At 46.2% G+C, this 19,572-nt stretch overlaps 2 long non-coding RNA genes across 2 annotated transcripts; both read right to left on the reverse strand.

Moving 5' to 3' along the window:
- Positions 1 to 3,592: 3,592 nt before the first annotated feature.
- Positions 3,593 to 8,649, reverse strand: LOC140695352 (uncharacterized). Its single transcript, XR_012071076.1, has 3 exons — positions 8,513 to 8,649; positions 4,064 to 4,176; positions 3,593 to 3,855 (listed from the first exon to the last, which is right to left on the reverse strand). It is a non-coding gene; the product is annotated as an uncharacterized lncRNA (long non-coding RNA).
- Positions 8,650 to 14,248: 5,599 nt separating this feature from the next.
- On the reverse strand, positions 14,249 to 19,316 carry LOC140695357 (uncharacterized). Its single transcript, XR_012071081.1, has 4 exons — positions 19,118 to 19,316; positions 15,838 to 15,910; positions 14,670 to 14,740; positions 14,249 to 14,461 (listed from the first exon to the last, which is right to left on the reverse strand). It is a non-coding gene; the product is annotated as an uncharacterized lncRNA (long non-coding RNA).
- Between the last annotated feature and the right edge of the window lie 256 nt (positions 19,317 to 19,572).

Raw genomic sequence — 19,572 nt, forward strand, 5'->3', positions numbered from 1 at the left:
CCTGGAAGCAGGAGAAGGCAAAGCAGGGAATGGAAACCAGTGCAGGGTCTGACCCCTGGTGATGGAGCAACAAGGGTGAAACTCTGTTTACCTTGGACGCACACTCTCAAGCGGACAGGAGACATGGGATTGAAGGTGATGTGCTGAGATTTACAAGAGTGCACAGCAGATGCTTGGCTGACAGAACTCAAAGAATCCAGCGCAAAATATCCCCACAGTTGATTCTGAGACCAAGATCCGAGCTGCCAAATTTGAGGTAGCAGAGGCAACGGTCAGTGAGGGATAGGGCTACGGATGATGGCACACGCTGAGTCTCAGGGATCTGGAGTGTGTTGTGGGATGTGGTGGGTCGAATCAAGAGAGCAAACCGAACTGTGTACCAATGATAAAGCAACCACACTGGTCGCGCGGTTGAGATTACCGATATGTCCCATGGCCACACCCAGTGCATCTGCAGGACCAGGGACCAATTGGGCATCTTGCCAATAGAGCACGTGTGGGGCTGAATCAGAGCTATCGTGCATCTGGTCTGAGGGATCCAGGGGGCCTTGGGTTTGAAATCAGAATGAAAAGCCTTAGGATCTGCTACATTCATAACCTGGGCTGGGATTATGGTTTGGTTTGAGGCACAGGATGCGCAACAGCTCTGTGGTTGCCTTCGTGCACCCGTGCCACAAGGATGAGAGGACAAGGAAGAGTGGTCCAAGTCCACAGCGTGAGAAGAGGAAGCATTTCCTTCAGCACTATCTCCCAAAAGCGGATGCTACATTTTGGATGGCACCGGCACGGTACGGCACCGAGGACACCAAGGTAGGTCTGCGGGATCATTCCAGCAGGCCCTGATGTGTGACATCCATGGATGAGCTTCCACTGGTGTTTCAGTAGACAGAGAAGCTCTGGGAAGAACTGCTTTCATTGGGACATTCCCGTGGCACTACAAAGCACAAGCGCACTCTCAGTTTGCTTTTTTTTAAACACTCCAAAATGACATAGAGCAGAATGCAGAGCTGAGAACCTTTAGAAGCCTCATTTCCACAAGAGGAAGTGTCCTGCGCACTTTCAGAATTGTGAGATATGCGTAATCGAAATGAAGTTATGCTAATCGAAATAGTATGGGATGTTCATCACAACAAATGCAACACCAGCAATTGGAGATATACCAGACAACACACACAGGAACAGAATATGGCATCAATGTCTAGGAGAAGTTGTCCTCACAGAAATCCCATGGAATTGCGTAGAGACAAGAGTCTAAAATTTTCACTTAACAAAGCCCTAGAAGTCTACATTAGATACCTGATATTACCTGACCAGTAGAGATGAAGAAGTACAGTAAAAGAAACAGGAAGTACCATTTTCAGTTCCAAAGATATTGAAGGCCCAGAAGATAAGCTTTCCAACAACTAGACTGCAAAACGCTATCCAGACCAAGTGTTGAAATTGGAGGTCTGGAAAACCCTGAAGAACAACATTGTCTCAGAATCACAAAAGGCAGAATATCAGAAAAGGGGAAGAGAAAGTCTAAAGACGAGCCAAAAAATATCAGAAAACTCAATGGATGTGATCATATCAGGGCCAAAATTCAGCCCTTAGCAGACTAGATAATGCAGAGGGACGCGTGAATGACTGTGAAGACAGGGGAACAGAAATCCCTCGGTCAGAAGCAGACATAGGAAAGCAAGTGCAAACCAATGAAACATTGCTGTTGAATCCTGGGTTAAGACAGGGCATGAAAGACTAGAGTTCATAAGAGTCCCAGATGGAAAAGCAAGAGATAAAGAAACAAAAACTGTCTGAAAATGTATCTGTAGAAAAATCAGACTGAAACGTGCTGAAAGCCAAGAAAGAATCATCTATGCGAATTCAGGGATTACACAGCATCCAAAGGAGGTGGAATCCCAATAGACCTACCAGCAGCTGTATGATTCAAATCAACAAAGTTCACGAATATCCCAGTGATTTAAAATGCACCTGGAGGAAACAACATAGTCACAAGGGAACCTCCAGAGGGGTTTCAGCTGATATCTCGGCAGCAATATTGCAGGACAGGGAGGAGTGCCAGGACACAGACCATATCCTGAATGGCCAAATGCTGCCACCTAGGGTAGCCTATGCCCCATGACCACCATTTCTAATAACGGCAGAGCTAGAGAATTCCACAGACCGGCAAATCTTAAAAGAATTCAGCAGTTCAAAACTTCTTCTAAAAGGAAGGTTGAGAATACTCCCCTGAATAGAAAAGCAGCAAGATGAAATGGAAAGAAGAAAACCATTATTGGAAATGCAAGAAGAGCATGAGTGGCAAAGAAGAAACAAGAAGAAGGCAAGGAGGACATCAAAACCCTAAAGATGGGAGAGGGAAGCAGGAAATCATAGGTGATTGGAAGCACTCTCTTAAGTGAATCAGCTTATTGGACTCTCTGTTTGAAGCGAAAGGAGAGCTGCATGGCCTGACGTGTTTGCAAAACAAGCAAGAAGCAGGCCAACAAAGAATCAAACCAACAAACAAGCACCAAAACGGTACGGTTGGCTGACATCTACCAAGGGAATCATGATTATTCAAAAGAAAATACTCAAGGTGATGTCAAGGATCATTCAGCACGCATCGACCCAGTATCGCGGCTTGCATGTACTCAGCACACTTGTCTTCGGAAATCAGAGGCGTGCATTCATATTCGTAAATATTGATTCATAAGAGCATATCGTGACCTAACCCAAATGCCGATTTGGAATCAAATGGATTCCTAGTCCGTGATGTAGACTTGTATGTCTTCCGACAGGATGAAGGAATGCCATATTCTACGCTACGTAGAGAAGAAATGTAAGAAGCCTATAACAAAGGCACGTAGATCTGCCAAAGTGTACTAAGAGCAAAAGAGACAGACAGTAAAGTGCACATTGGGGTTGGTTTCATTTCTTGGAATTTCAGCCCCCATGAAACAAATGGATCCATGTCCTGAGAGTGCGGGTGTTTCAGCAGAAATCAGGCGACGCATATGTATTCCGGGTGTACGGATATCATAGGAACATAAGTCTCCTTTAGAGGGTCTCTGTGTACTGTGAACTGTTAGAAAGTTTAAAGACGTGTGAAACCATCAACTAAAAAGGGACCCACTTCCCTCCATTGGTACTGTGCATACAGATCTGAGCAAAAGGAAAGAGGGAAGAAGAAAGGCCCATGGGACGCTAGTGGGTAGAATCACATTTACCTTAGGCACCTCTCGTCGGATGCAGCCCCTCCCCCAACACTGACAAGATGCAGCAGCCATTGGGGATGGCAGGTACCGGTTGGATTCCAGGTGGAATGTTGGTGTGTACCGCGAGGCTTGTTGTGGCTGTTGGATCCTAGGTAACCGGGCAGAGTTCTGTGGGTGGATCAGTGTGATGGAGGGGCTGCCGCCCTCTGTGGAGCTTGGCTTAGGTGTTTGGTCCGGGAAGCTGTGTAAGTTCGAGATACTGCTGCTGCCCAAAGACCTGAGTTCACAGGTCAGTTTCCAGAACCTTTCAGAGCAGACAGTGGAAGATCTGCCTGTCATCAGCTTACTGGTGAGGCTCCGAGGTACTTTCAGACTTGCCCAGTCCTGGTGAAGTCGACTTTAGGGGAGACACGAAGAGAAGCTGGGCGAAAAGCTGGCTGCACGGATTGAGGTGAGATGCGAACACATGGATGAGAGATGTTCTGCTACAATGGAGAATACTGGCGTGGAGACAGCTGTAGAGGATACCAGGCTCAAAAGACATTCATGAGACCTATTGATCCTCGCTGATACTGGCAGAAACATACGGAGTGCCAACGTGGACTTGAGGAAGTTCCTCAATTCTCTTCTCCAAGAACGGGTCCAAGGTCCCTGACATCTGCAAGAGAAGAGATGGCAGAGATGATCAAAACGCTCCTGTTCTTGGAAGAGGTCGTGAGAATCCACACGTCCCAAGGGGCATTCCCAAGCCATTCAGACCAGAATTCACCAAGCCCAGGTAAGCCTTTTCCCAGGTTTGGGCCTAGCTAGCAAGCACTTGCCCTTCCCTCCCCTCCACTCAGGCATCCATTTTGAAGGATCAGTACCTGAGCTGCAATGAAGCCATTACGAGGAGAGCAAGCCCCTCCTAGAATCAGACTTCCTCCAGCTTCACACTCTGTGAACAACAGTGAACTCCTTAAAGGTCAAATAGTCTCGGCTGAAATCGATAGGAATTGAATACTTAGCTCACACCTAGAAACGATGGCCTTCCGCTAGATTCAGCCAATGTTGTGTTTATGTCTTCCCTGGGGTGAAGGGAGTGTGGTAAGTCAGGGGAATCTTTGACTGAACTTGAATCTGTATTAGGCCTCAGTTTTTCAAGACAGTATAGGTAAATAGTACATGTCAGAAAGTGAACTGTACTGTCAAAGTCGCCAGTGACATTAAAGACACAGCTTCTGTGGATCGTCTTTCAATTGAGTCAAGCCCCCGGGGGCACTATATCATGGGGGTGCAGACTTGGTTGCGTTAAATGGCTTTACCCAACATGATCGTATGATGAATCGTTCTCATCACTGATAGAAGAACACCTGGTTCTCAATAGACTAGCATAACTGCAGCAGGGTTGTCCTAGCTATAATGCCTCTAGGTGCTTTTGGATTCAAACCTAAATGTATATATTTGGTTTGTTTCCTCTTGTATTTTCCTAGAGAGGGATGTTACCCCTTGAAATGCCAACATTGGCCAGTAGGTGTCACTGGGAGTAAAGGGTACCACATGCACAAGTGTATCCAAGGTTGGGGGTTATTTCATGTTTCCAATAGTTATTTCATGGTTCCTGTTGGTTTCGGAGGCTTCAACCGTAAAGAGCTGACATGACCCCTTTAACAGTTTGGACTGGAAGTTTGCATTCTTTCTGTCTAGGTTTTCCGTAGAGCTGACAAAATGTTACCAAAATTGACAAGTCTGGCTTCTAGGTCGATACAGTGTGTTTCAAAAAATAACTTCATTTTCGTATACTCCCAAAACATGTAAATGAATTCTGTTAAACTTCTTAAAGACTGCAAATGAGATATCAACACACTGTCAAAACAGGTGTCTTCGGACAATCCCTCCCACCAAGGCTGTATAGAAACAAAGAGCTAAGCAAATATCACATTTCTGTGAAATGTATCTGGATAGTGTTGATTCATCGATGCCCAGTTGGCAGAGAAGAAGTGCAACCTGCACTCACTCGCTCCCAGGTACAGAGCAATGGAAACATCCACTCACCCAGCCCTTGGCACAGGACACTTGCCGAAGAGAGGCCTGTTACTTCCAAAGACAGGATGAGGCCTCAGGACACTTGGAAGCAGGAGAAGGCAAAGCAGGGAATGGAAACCAGTGCAGGGTCTGACCCCTGGTGATGGAGCAACAAGGGTGAAACTCTGTTTACCTTGGACGCACACTCTCAAGCGGACAGGAGACATGGGATTGAAGGTGATGTGCTGAGATTTACAAGAGTGCACAGCAGATGCTTGGCTGACAGAACTCAAAGAATCCAGCGCAAAATATCCCCACAGTTGATTCTGAGACCAAGATCCGAGCTGCCAAATTTGAGGTAGCAGAGGCAAAGGTCAGTGAGGGATAGGGCTACGGATGATGGCACACGCTGAGTCTCAGGGATCTGGAGTGCATTGTGGGATGTGGTTGGTCGAATCAAGAGAGCAAACCGAACTGTGTACCAATGATAAAGCAACCACACTGGTCGCGCGGTTGAGATTACCGATATGTCCCATGGCCACACCCAGTGCATCTGCAGGACCAGGGACCAATTGGGCATCTTGCCAATAAAGCACGTGTGGGGCTGAATCAGAGCTATCGTGCATCTGGTCTGAGGGATCCAGGGGGCCTTGGGTTTGAAATCAGAATGAAAAGCCTTAGGATCTGCTACATTCATAACCTGGGCTGGGATTATGGTTTGGTTTGAGGCACAGGATGCGCAACAGCTCTGTGGTTGCCTTCGTGCACCCGTGCCACAAGGATGAGAGGACAAGGAAGAGTGGTCCAAGTCCACAGCGTGAGAAGAGGAAGCATTCCCTTCAGCACTATCTCCCAAAAGCGGATGCTACATTTTGGATGGCACCAGCACGGTACGGCACCGAGGACACCAAGGTAGGTCTGCGGGATCATTCCAGCAGGCCCTGATGTGTGACATCCATGGATGAGCTTCCACTGGTGTTTCAGTAGACAGAGAAGCTCTGGGAAGAACTGCTTTCATTGGGACATTCCCGTGGCACTACAAAGCACAAGCGCACTCTCAGTTTGCTTTTTTTTAAACACTCCAAAATGACATAGAGCAGAATGCAGAGCTGAGAACCTTTAGAAGCCTCATTTCCACAAGAGGAAGTGTCCTGCGCACTTTCAGAATTGTGAGATATGCGTAACCGAAATGAAGTTATGCTAATCGAAATAGTATGGGATGTTCATCACAACAAATGCAACACCAGCAATTGGAGATATACCAGACAACACACACAGGAACAGAATATGGCATCAATGTCTAGGAGAAGTTGTCCTCACAGAAATCCCATGGAATTGCGTAGAGACAAGAGTCTAAAATTTTCACTTAACAAAGCCCTAGAAGTCTACATTAGATACCTGATATTACCTGACCAGTAGAGATGAAGAAGTACAGTAAAAGAAACAGGAAGTACCATTTTCAGTTCCAAAGATATTGAAGGCCCAGAAGATAAGCTTTCCAACAACTAGACTGCAAAACGCTATCCAGACCAAGTGTTGAAATTGGAGGTCTGGAAAACCCTGAAGAACAACATTGTCTCAGAATCACAAAAGGCAGAATATCAGAAAAGGGGAAGAGAAAGTCTAAAGACGAGCCAAAAAATATCAGAAAACTCAATGGATGTGATCATATCAGGGCCAAAATTCAGCCCTTAGCAGACTAGATAATGCAGAGGGACGCGTGAATGACTGTGAAGACAGGGGAACAGAAATCCCTCGGTCAGAAGCAGACATAGGAAAGCAAGTGCAAACCAATGAAACATTGCTGTTGAATCCTGGGTTAAGACAGGGCATGAAAGACTAGAGTTCATAAGAGTCCCAGATGGAAAAGCAAGAGATAAAGAAACAAAAACTGTCTGAAAATGTATCTGTAGAAAAATCAGACTGAAACGTGCTGAAAGCCAAGAAAGAATCATCTATGCGAATTCAGGGATTACACAGCATCCAAAGGAGGTGGAATCCCAATAGACCTACCAGCAGCTGTATGATTCAAATCAACAAAGTTCACGAATATCCCAGTGATTTAAAATGCACCTGGAGGAAACATCATAGTCACAAGGGAACCTCCAGAGGGGTTTCAGCTGATATCTCGGCAGCAATATTGCAGGACAGGGAGGAGTGCCAGGACACAGACCATATCCTGAATGGCCAAATGCTGCCACCTAGGGTAGCCTATGCCCCATGACCACCATTTCTAATAACGGCAGAGCTAGAGAATTCCACAGACCGGCAAATCTTAAAAGAATTCAGCAGTTCAAAACTTCTTCTAAAAGGAAGGTTGAGAATACTCCCCTGAATAGAAAAGCAGCAAGATGAAATGGAAAGAAGAAAACCATTATTGGAAATGCAAGAAGAGCATGAGTGGCAAAGAAGAAACAAGAAGAAGGCAAGGAGGACATCAAAACCCTGAAAATGGGGGAGGGAAGCAGGAAATCATAGGTGATTGGAAGCACTCTCTTAAGTGAATCAGCTTATTGGACTCTCTGTTTGAAGCGAAAGGAGAGCTGCATGGCCTGACGTGTTTGCAAAACAAGCAAGAAGCAGACCAACAAAGAATCAAACCAACAAACAAGCACCAAAAGGGTACGGTTGGCTGACATCTACCAAGGGAATCATGATTATTCAAAAGAAAATACTCAAGGTGATGTCAAGGATCATTCAGCACGCATCGACCCAGTATCGCGGCTTGCATGTACTCAGCACACTTGTCTTCGGAAATCAGAGGCGTGCATTCATATTCGTAAATATTGATTCATAAGAGCATATCGTGACCTAACCCAAATGCCGATTTGGAATCAAATGGATTCCTAGTCCGTGATGTAGACTTGTATGTCTTCCGACAGGATGAAGGAATGCCATATTCTACGCTACGTAGAGAAGAAATGTAAGAAGCCTATAACAAAGGCACGTAGATCTGCCAAAGTGTACTAAGAACAAAAGAGACAGACAGTAAAGTGCACATTGGGGTTGGTTTCATTTCTTGGAATTTCAGCCCCCATGAAACAAATGGATCCATGTCCTGAGAGTGCGGGTGTTTCAGCAGAAATCAGGCGACGCATATGTATTCCGGGTGTACGGATATCATAGGAACATAAGTCTCCTTTAGAGGGTCTCTGTGTACTGTGAACTGTTAGAAAGTTTAAAGACGTGTGAAACCATCAACTAAAAAGGGACCCACTTCCCTCCATTGGTACTGTGCATACAGATCTGAGCAAAAGGAAAGAGGGAAGAAGAAAGGCCCATGGGACGCTAGTGGGTAGAATCACATTTACCTTAGGCACCTCTCGTCGGATGCAGCCCCTCCCCCAACACTGACAAGATGCAGCAGCCATTGGGGATGGCAGTTACCAGTTGGATTCCAGGTGGAATGTTGGTGTGTACCGCGAGGCTTGTTGTGGCTGTTGGATCCTAGGTAACCGGGCAGAGTTCTGTGGGTGGATCAGTGTGATGGAGGGGCTGCCGCCCTCTGTGGAGCTTGGCTTAGGTGTTTGGTCCGGGAAGCTGTGTAAGTTCGAGATACTGTTGCTGCCCAAAGAACTGAGTTCACAGGTCAGTTTCCAGAACCTTTCAGAGCAGACAGTGGAAGATCTGCCTGTCATCAGCTTACTGGTGAGGCTCCGAGGTGCTTTCAGACTTGCCCAGTCCTGGTGAAGTCGACTTTAGGGGAGACACGAAGAGAAGCTGGGCGAAAAGCTGGCTGCACGGATTGAGGAGAGATGCGAACACATGGATGAGAGATGTTCTGCTACAATGGAGAATACTGGCGTGGAGACAGCTGTAGAGGATACCAGGCTCAAAAGACATTCATGAGACCTATTGATCCTCGCTGATACTGGCAGAAACATACGGAGTGCCAACGTGGACTTGAGGAAGTTCCTCAATTCTCTTGTCCAAGAACGGGTCCAAGGTCCCTGACATCTGCAAGAGAAGAGATGGCAGAGATGATCAAAACGCTCCTGTTCTTGGAAGAGGTCGTGAGAATCCACACGTCCCAAGGGGCATTCCCAAGCCATTCAGACCAGAATTCACCAAGCCCAGGTAAGCCTTTTCCCAGGTTTGGGCCTAGCTAGCAAGCACTTGCCCTTCCCTCCCCTCCACTCAGGCATCCATTTTGAAGGATCAGTACCTGAGCTGCAATGAAGCCATTACGAGAAGAGCAAGCCCCTCCTAGAATCAGACTTCCTCCAGCTTCACACTCTGTGAACCACAGTGAACTCCTTAAAGGTCAAATAGTCTCGGCTGAAATCGATAGGAATTGAATAATTAGCTCACACCTAGAAACGATGGCCTTCCGCTAGATTCAGCCAATGTTGTGTTTATGTCTTCCCTGGGGTGAAGGGAGTGTGGTAAGTCAGGGGAATCTTTGACTGAACTTGAATCTGTATTAGGCCTCAGTTTTTCAAGACAGTATAGGTAAATAGTACATGTCAGAAAGTGAACCGTACTGTCAAAGTCGCCAGTGACATTAAAGACACAGCTTCTGTGGATCGTCTTTCAATTGAGTCAAGCCCCCGGGGGCACTATATCATGGGGGTGCAGACTTGGTTGCGTTAAATGGCTTTACCCAACATGATCGGATGATTAATCGTTCTCATCACTGATAGAAGAACACCTGGTTCTCAATAGACTAGCATAACTGCAGCAGGGTTGTCCTAGCTATAATGCCTCTAGGTGCTTTTGGATTCAAACCTAAATGTATATATTTGGTTTGTTTCCTCTTGTATTTTCCTAGAGAGGGATGTTACCCCTTGAAATGCCAACATTGGCCAGTAGGTGTCACTGGGAGTAAAGGGCACCACATGCACAAGTGTATCCAAGGTTGGGGGTTATTTCATGTTTCCAATAGTTATTTCATGGTTCCTGTTGGTTTCGGAGGCTTCAACCGTAAAGAGCTGGCATGACCCCTTTAACAGTTTGGACTGGAAGTTTGCATTCTTTCTGTCTAGGTTTTCCGTAGAGCTGACAAAATGTTACCAAAATTGACAAGTCTGGCTTCTAGGTCGATACAGTGTGTTTCAAAAAATAAGTTCATTTTCGTATACTCCCAAAACATGTAAATGAATTCTGTTAAACTTCTTAAAGACTGCAAATGAGATATCAACACACTGTCAAAACAGGTGTCTTCGGACAATCCCTCCCAACAAGGCTGTATAGAAACAAAGAGCTAAGCAAATATCACATTTCTGTGAAATGTATCTGGATAGTGTTGATTCATCGATGCCCAGTTGGCAGAGAAGAAGTGCAACCTGCACTCACTCGCTCCCAGGTACAGAGCAATGGAAACATCCACTCACCCAGCCCTTGGCACAGGACACTTGCCGAAGAGAGGCCTGTTACTTCCAAAGACAGGATGAGGCCTCAGGACACCTGGAAGCAGGAGAAGGCAAAGCAGGGAATGGAAACCAGTGCAGGGTCTGACCCCTGGTGATGGAGCAACAAGGGTGAAACTCTGTTTACCTTGGACGCACACTCTCAAGCGGACAGGAGACATGGGATTGAAGGTGATGTGCTGAGATTTACAAGAGTGCACAGCAGATGCTTGGCTGACAGAACTCAAAGAATCCAGCGCAAAATATCCCCACAGTTGATTCTGAGACCAAGATCCGAGCTGCCAAATTTGAGGTAGCAGAGGCAACGGTCAGTGAGGGATAGGGCTACGGATGATGGCACACGCTGAGTCTCAGGGATCTGGAGTGCGTTGTGGGATGTGGTGGGTCGAATCAAGAGAGCAAACCGAACTGTGTACCAATGATAAAGCAACCACACTGGTCGCGCGGTTGAGATTACCGATAGGTCCCATGGCCACACCCAGTGCATCTGCAGGACCAGGGACCAATTGGGCATCTTGCCAATAGAGCACGTGTGGGGCTGAATCAGAGCTATCGTGCATCTGGTCTGAGGGATCCAGGGGGCCTTGGGTTTGAAATCAGAATGAAAAGCCTTAGGATCTGCTACATTCATAACCTGGGCTGGGATTATGGTTTGGTTTGAGGCACAGGATGCGCAACAGCTCTGTGGTTGCCTTCGTGCACACGTGCCACAAGGATGAGAGGACAAGGAAGAGTGGTCCAAGTCCACAGCGTGAGAAGAGGAAGCATTTCCTTCAGCACTATCTCCCAAAAGCGGATGCTACATTTTGGATGGCACCGGCACGGTACGGCACCGAGGACACCAAGGTAGGTCTGCGGGATCATTCCAGCAGGCCCTGATGTGTGACATCCATGGATGAGCTTCCACTGGTGTTTCAGTAGACAGAGAAGCTCTGGGAAGAACTGCTTTCATTGGGACATTCCCGTGGCACTACAAAGCACAAGCGCACTCTCAGTTTGCTTTTTTTTAAACACTCCAAAATGACATAGAGCAGAATGCAGAGCTGAGAACCTTTAGAAGCCTCATTTCCACAAGAGGAAGTGTCCTGCGCACTTTCAGAATTGTGAGATATGCGTAACCGAAATGAAGTTATGCTAATCGAAATAGTATGGGATGTTCATCACAACAAATGCAACACCAGCAATTGGAGATATACCAGACAACACACACAGGAACAGAATATGGCATCAATGTCTAGGAGAAGTTGTCCTCACAGAAATCCCATGGAATTGCGTAGAGACAAGAGTCTAAAATTTTCACTTAACAAAGCCCTAGAAGTCTACATTAGATACCTGATATTACCTGACCAGTAGAGATGAAGAAGTACAGTAAAAGAAACAGGAAGTACCATTTTCAGTTCCAAAGATATTGAAGGCCCAGAAGATAAGCTTTCCAACAACTAGACTGCAAAACGCTATCCAGACCAAGTGTTGAAATTGGAGGTCTGGAAATCCCTGAAGAACAACATTGTCTCAGAATCACAAAAGGCAGAATATCAGAAAAGGGGAAGAGAAAGTCTAAAGACGAGCCAAAAAATATCAGAAAACTCAATGGATGTGATCATATCAGGGCCAAAATTCAGCCCTTAGCAGACTAGATAATGCAGAGGGACGCGTGAATGACTGTGAAGTCAGGGGAACAGAAATCCCTCGGTCAGAAGCAGACATAGGAAAGCAAGTGCAAACCAATGAAACATTGCTGTTGAATCCTGGGTTAAGACAGGGCATGAAAGACTAGAGTTCATAAGAGTCCCAGATGGAAAAGCAAGAGATAAAGAAACAAAAACTGTCTGAAAATGTATCTGTAGAAAAATCAGACTGAAACGTGCTGAAAGCCAAGAAAGAATCATCTATGCGAATTCAGGGATTACACAGCATCCAAAGGAGGTGGAATCCCAATAGACCTACCAGCAGCTGTATGATTCAAATCAACAAAGTTCACGAATATCCCAGTGATTTAAAATGCACCTGGAGGAAACAACATAGTCACAAGGGAACCTCCAGAGGGGTTTCAGCTGATATCTCGGCAGCAATATTGCAGGACAGGGAGGAGTGCCAGGACACAGACCATATCCTGAATGGCCAAATGCTGCCACCTAGGGTAGCCTATGCCCCATGACCACCATTTCTAATAACGGCAGAGCTAGAGAATTCCACAGACCGGCAAATCTTAAAAGAATTCAGCAGTTCAAAACTTCTTCTAAAAGGAAGGTTGAGAATACTCCCCTGAATAGAAAAGCAGCAAGATGAAATGGAAAGAAGAAAACCATTATTGGAAATGCAAGAAGAGCATGAGTGGCAAAGAAGAAACAAGAAGAAGGCAAGGAGGACATCAAAACCCTAAAGATGGGAGAGGGAAGCAGGAAATCATAGGTGATTGGAAGCACTCTCTTAAGTGAATCAGCTTATTGGACTCTCTGTTTGAAGCGAAAGGAGAGCTGCATGGCCTGACGTGTTTGCAAAACAAGCAAGAAGCAGACCAACAAAGAATCAAACCAACAAACAAGCACCAAAAGGGTACGGTTGGCTGACATCTACCAAGGGAATCATGATTATTCAAAAGAAAATACTCAAGGTGATGTCAAGGATCATTCAGCACGCATCGACCCAGTATCGCGGCTTGCATGTACTCAGCACACTTGTCTTCGGAAATCAGAGGCGTGCATTCATATTCGTAAATATTGATTCATAAGAGCATATCGTGACCTAACCCAAATGCCGATTTGGAATCAAATGGATTCCTAGTCCGTGATGTAGACTTGTATGTCTTCCGACAGGATGAAGGAATGCCATATTCTACGCTACGTAGAGAAGAAATGTAAGAAGCCTATAACAAAGGCACGTAGATCTGCCAAAGTGTACTAAGAGCAAAAGAGACAGACAGTAAAGTGCACATTGGGGTTGGTTTCATTTCTTGGAATTTCAGCCCCCATGAAACAAATGGATCCATGTCCTGAGAGTGCGGGTGTTTCAGCAGAAATCAGGCGACGCATATGTATTCCGGGTGTACGGATATCATAGGAACATAAGTCTCCTTTAGAGGGTCTCTGTGTACTGTGAACTGTTAGAAAGTTTAAAGACGTGTGAAACCATCAACTAAAAAGGGACCCACTTCCCTCCATTGGTACTGTGCATACAGATCTGAGCAAAAGGAAAGAGGGAAGAAGAAAGGCCCATGGGACGCTAGTGGGTAGAATCACATTTACCTTAGGCACCTCTCGTCGGATGCAGCCCCTCCCCCAACACTGACAAGATGCAGCAGCCATTGGGGATGGCAGGTACCGGTTGGATTCCAGGTGGAATGTTGGTGTGTACCGCGAGGCTTGTTGTGGCTGTTGGATCCTAGGTAACCGGGCAGAGTTCTGTGGGTGGATCAGTGTGATGGAGGGGCTGCCGCCCTCTGTGGAGCTTGGCTTAGGTGTTTGGTCCGGGAAGCTGTGTAAGTTCGAGATACTGCTGCTGCCCAAAGACCTGAGTTCACAGGTCAGTTTCCAGAACCTTTCAGAGCAGACAGTGGAAGATCTGCCTGTCATCAGCTTACTGGTGAGGCTCCGAGGTCCTTTCAGACTTGCCCAGTCCTGGTGAAGTCGACTTTAGGGGAGACACGAAGAGAAGCTGGGCGAAAAGCTGGCTGCATGGATTGAGGAGAGATGCGAACACATGGATGAGAGATGTTCTGCTACAATGGAGAATACTGGCGTGGAGACAGCTGTAGAGGATACCAGGCTCAAAAGACATTCATGAGACCTATTGATCCTCGCTGATACTGGCAGAAACATACGGAGTGCCAACGTGGACTTGAGGAAGTTCCTCAATTCTCTTCTCCAAGAACGGGTCCAAGGTCCCTGACATCTGCAAGAGAAGAGATGGCAGAGATGATCAAAACGCTCCTGTTCTTGGAAGAGGTCGTGAGAATCCACACGTCCCAAGGGGCATTCCCAAGCCATTCAGACCAGAATTCACCAAGCCCAGGTAAGCCTTTTCCCAGGTTTGGGCCTAGCTAGCAAGCACTTGCCCTTCCCTCCCCTCCACTCAGGCATCCATTTTGAAGGATCAGTACCTGAGCTGCAATGAAGCCATTACGAGAAGAGCAAGCCCCTCCTAGAATCAGACTTCCTCCAGCTTCACACTCTGTGAACAACAGTGAACTCCTTCAAGGTCAAATAGTCTCGGCTGAAATCGATAGGAATTGAATACTTAGCTCACACCTAGAAACGATGGCCTTCCGCTAGATTCAGCCAATGTTGTGTTTATATCTTCCCTGGGGTGAAGGGAGTGTGGTAAGTCAGGGGAATCTTTGACTGAATTTGAATCTGTATTAGGCCTCAGTTTTTCAAGACAGTATAGGTAAATAGTACATGTCAGAAAGTGAACTGTACTGTCAAAGTCGCCAATGACATTAAAGACACAGCTTCTGTGGATCGTCTTTCAATTGAGTCAAGCCCCCGGGGGCACTATATCATGGGGGTGCAGACTTGGTTGCGTTAAATGGCTTTACCCAACATGATCGGATGATTAATCGTTCTCATCACTGATAGAAGAACACCTGGTTCTCAATAGACTAGCATAACTGCAGCAGGGTTGTCCTAGCTATAATGCCTCTAGGTGCTTTTGGATTCAAACCTAAATGTATATATTTGGTTTGTTTCCTCTTGTATTTTCCTAGAGAGGGATGTTACCCCTTGAAATGCCAACATTGGCCAGTAGGTGTCACTGGGAGTAAAGGGCACCACATGCACAAGTGTATCCAAGGTTGGGGGTTATTTCATGTTTCCAATAGTTATTTCATGGTTCCTGTTGGTTTCGGAGGCTTCAACCGTAAAGAGCTGACATGACCCCTTTAACAGTTTGGACTGGAAGTTTGCATTCTTTCTGTCTAGGTTTTCCGTAGAGCTGACAAAATGTTACCAAAATTGACAAGTCTGGCTTCTAGGTCGATACAGTGTGTTTCAAAAAATAACTTCATTTTCGTATACTCCCAAAACATGTAAATGAATTCTGTTAAACTTCTTAAAGACTGCAAATGAGATATCAACACACTGTCAAAACAGGTGTCTTCGGACAATCCCTCCCACCAAGGCTGTATAGAAACAAAGAGCTAAGCAAATATCACATTTCTGTGAAATGTATCTGGATAGTGTTGATTCATCGATGCCCAGTTGGCAGAGAAGAAGTGCAACCTGCACTCACTCGCTCCCAGGTACAGAGCAATGGAAACATCCACTCACCCAGCCCTTGGCACAGGACACTTGCCGAAGAGAGGCCTGTTACTTCCAAAGACAGGATGAGGCCTCAGGACACCTGGAAGCAGGAGAAGGCAAAGCAGGGAATGGAAACCAGTGCAGGGTCTGACCCCTGGTGATGGAGCAACAAGGGTGAAACTCTGTTTACCTTGGACGCACACTCTCAAGCGGACAGGAGACATGGGATTGAAGGTGATGTGCTGAGATTTACAAGAGTGCACAGCAGATGCTTGGCTGACAGAACTCAAAGAATCCAGCGCAAAATATCCCCACAGTTGATTCTGAGACCAAGATCCGAGCTGCCAAATTTGAGGTAGCAGAGGCAACGGTCAGTGAGGGATAGGGCTACGGATGATGGCACACGCTGAGTCTCAGGGATCTGGAGTGCGTTGTGGGATGTGGTGGGTCGAATCAAGAGAGCAAACCGAACTGTGTACCAATGATAAAGCAACCACACTGGTCGCGCGGTTGAGATTACCGATATGTCCCATGGCCACACCCAGTGCATCTGCAGGACCAGGGACCAATTGGGCATCTTGCCAATAGAGCACGTGTGGGGCTGAATCAGAGCTATCGTGCATCTGGTCTGAGGGATCCAGGGGGCCTTGGGTTTGAAATCAGAATGAAAAGCCTTAGGATCTGCTACATTCATAACCTGGGCTGGGATTATGGTTTGGTTTGAGGCACAGGATGCGCAACAGCTCTGTGGTTGCCTTCGTGCACCCGTGCCACAAGGATGAGAGGACAAGGAAGAGTGGTCCAAGTCCACAGCGTGAGAAGAGGAAGCATTTCCTTCAGCACTATCTCCCAAAAGCGGATGCTACATTTTGGATGGCACCGGCACGGTACGGCACCGAGGACACCAAGGTAGGTCTGCGGGATCATTCCAGCAGGCCCTGATGTGTGACATCCATGGATGAGCTTCCACTGGTGTTTCAGTAGACAGAGAAGCTCTGGGAAGAACTGCTTTCATTGGGACATTCCCGTGGCACTACAAAGCACAAGCGCACTCTCAGTTTGCTTTTTTTTAAACACTCCAAAATGACATAGAGCAGAATGCAGAGCTGAGAACCTTTAGAAGCCTCATTTCCACAAGAGGAAGTGTCCTGCGCACTTTCAGAATTGTGAGATATGCGTAACCGAAATGAAGTTATGCTATTCGAAATAGTATGGGATGTTCATCACAACAAATGCAACACCAGCAATTGGAGATATACCAGACAACACACACAGGAACAGAATATGGCATCAATGTCTAGGAGAAGTTGTCCTCACAGAAATCCCATGGAATTGCGTAGAGACAAGAGTCTAAAATTTTCACTTAACAAAGCCCTAGAAGTCTACATTAGATACCTGATATTACCTGACCAGTAGAGATGAAGAAGTACAGTAAAAGAAACAGGAAGTACCATTTTCAGTTCCAAAGATATTGAAGGCCCAGAAGATAAGCTTTCCAACAACTAGACTGCAAAACGCTATCCAGACCAAGTGTTGAAATTGGAGGTCTGGAAAACCCTGAAGAACACATTGTCTCAGAATCACAAAAGGCAGAATATCAGAAAAGGGGAAGAGAAAGTCTAAAGACGAGCCAAAAAATATCAGAAAACTCAATGGATGTGATCATATCAGGGCCAAAATTCAGCCCTTAGCAGACTAGATAATGCAGAGGGACGCGTGAATGACTGTGAAGACAGGGGAACAGAAATCCCTCGGTCAGAAGCAGACATAGGAAAGCAAGTGCAAACCAATGAAACATTGCTGTTGAATCCTGGGTTAAGACAGGGCATGAAAGACTAGAGTTCATAAGAGTCCCAGATGGAAAAGCAAGAGATAAAGAAACAAAAACTGTCTGAAAATGTATCTGTAGAAAAATCAGACTGAAACGTGCTGAAAGCCAAGAAAGAATCATCTATGCGAATTCAGGGATTACACAGCATCCAAAGGAGGTGGAATCCCAATAGACCTACCAGCAGCTGTATGATTCAAATCAACAAAGTTCACGAATATCCCAGTGATTTAAAATGCACCTGGAGGAAACAACATAGTCACAAGGGAACCTCCAGAGGGGTTTCAGCTGATATCTCGGCAGCAATATTGCAGGACAGGGAGGAGTGCCAGGACACAGACCATATCCTGAATGGCCAAATGCTGCCACCTAGGGTAGCCTATGCCCCATGACCACCATTTCTAATAACGGCAGAGCTAGAGAATTCCACAGACCGGCAAATCTTAAAAGAATTCAGCAGTTCAAAACTTCTTCTAAAAGGAAGGTTGAGAATACTCCCCTGAATAGAAAAGCAGCAAGATGAAATGGAAAGAAGAAAACCATTATTGGAAATGCAAGAAGAGCATGAGTGGCAAAGAAGAAACAAGAAGAAGGCAAGGAGGACATCAAAACCCTAAAGATGGGAGAGGGAAGCAGGAAATCATAGGTGATTGGAAGCACTCTCTTAAGTGAATCAGCTTATTGGACTCTCTGTTTGAAGCGAAAGGAGAGCTGCATGGCCTGACGTGTTTGCAAAACAAGCAAGAAGCAGACCAACAAAGAATCAAACCAACAAACAAGCACCAAAAGGGTACGGTTGGCTGACATCTACCAAGGGAATCATGATTATTCAAAAGAAAATACTCAAGGTGATGTCAAGGATCATTCAGCACGCATCGACCCAGTATCGCGGCTTGCATGTACTCAGCACACTTGTCTTCGGAAATCAGAGGCGTGCATTCATATTCGTAAATATTGATTCATAAGAGCATATCGTGACCTAACCCAAATGCCGATTTGGAATCAAATGGATTCCTAGTCCGTGATGTAGACTTGTATGTCTTCCGACAGGATGAAGGAATGCCATATTCTACGCTACGTAGAGAAGAAATGTAAGAAGCCTATAACAAAGGCACGTAGATCTGCCAAAGTGTACTAAGAGCAAAAGAGACAGACAGTAAAGTGCACATTGGGGTTGGTTTCATTTCTTGGAATTTCAGCCCCCATGAAACAAATGGATCCATGTCCTGAGAGTGCGGGTGTTTCAGCAGAAATCAGGCGACGCATATGTATTCCGGGTGTACGGATATCATAGGAACATAAGTCTCCTTTAGAGGGTCTCTGTGTACTGTGAACTGTTAGAAAGTTTAAAGACGTGTGAAACCATCAACTAAAAAGGGACCCACTTCCCTCCATTGGTACTGTGCATACAGATCTGAGCAAAAGGAAAGAGGGAAGAAGAAAGGCCCATGGGACGCTAGTGGGTAGAATCACATTTACCTTAGGCACCTCTCGTCGGATGCAGCCCCTCCCCCAACACTGACAAGATGCAGCAGCCATTGGGGATGGCAGGTACCGGTTGGATTCCAGGTGGAATGTTGGTGTGTACCGCGAGGCTTGTTGTGGCTGTTGGATCCTAGGTAACCGGGCAGAGTTCTGTGGGTGGATCAGTGTGATGGAGGGGCTGCCGCCCTCTGTGGAGCTTGGCTTAGGTGTTTGGTCCGGGAAGCTGTGTAAGTTCGAGATACTGCTGCTGCCCAAAGACCTGAGTTCACAGGTCAGTTTCCAGAACCTTTCAGAGCAGACAGTGGAAGATCTGCCTGTCATCAGCTTACTGGTGAGGCTCCGAGGTACTTTCAGACTTGCCCAGTCCTGGTGAAGTCGACTTTAGGGGAGACACGAAGAGAAGCTGGGCGAAAAGCTGGCTGCACGGATTGAGGAGAGATGCGAACACA

The sequence above is a fragment of the Vicugna pacos genome, unplaced genomic scaffold (genome assembly GCF_048564905.1).
Source record: "Vicugna pacos unplaced genomic scaffold, VicPac4 scaffold_196, whole genome shotgun sequence".
NCBI classification, from domain to species: domain Eukaryota; kingdom Metazoa; phylum Chordata; class Mammalia; order Artiodactyla; family Camelidae; genus Vicugna; species Vicugna pacos.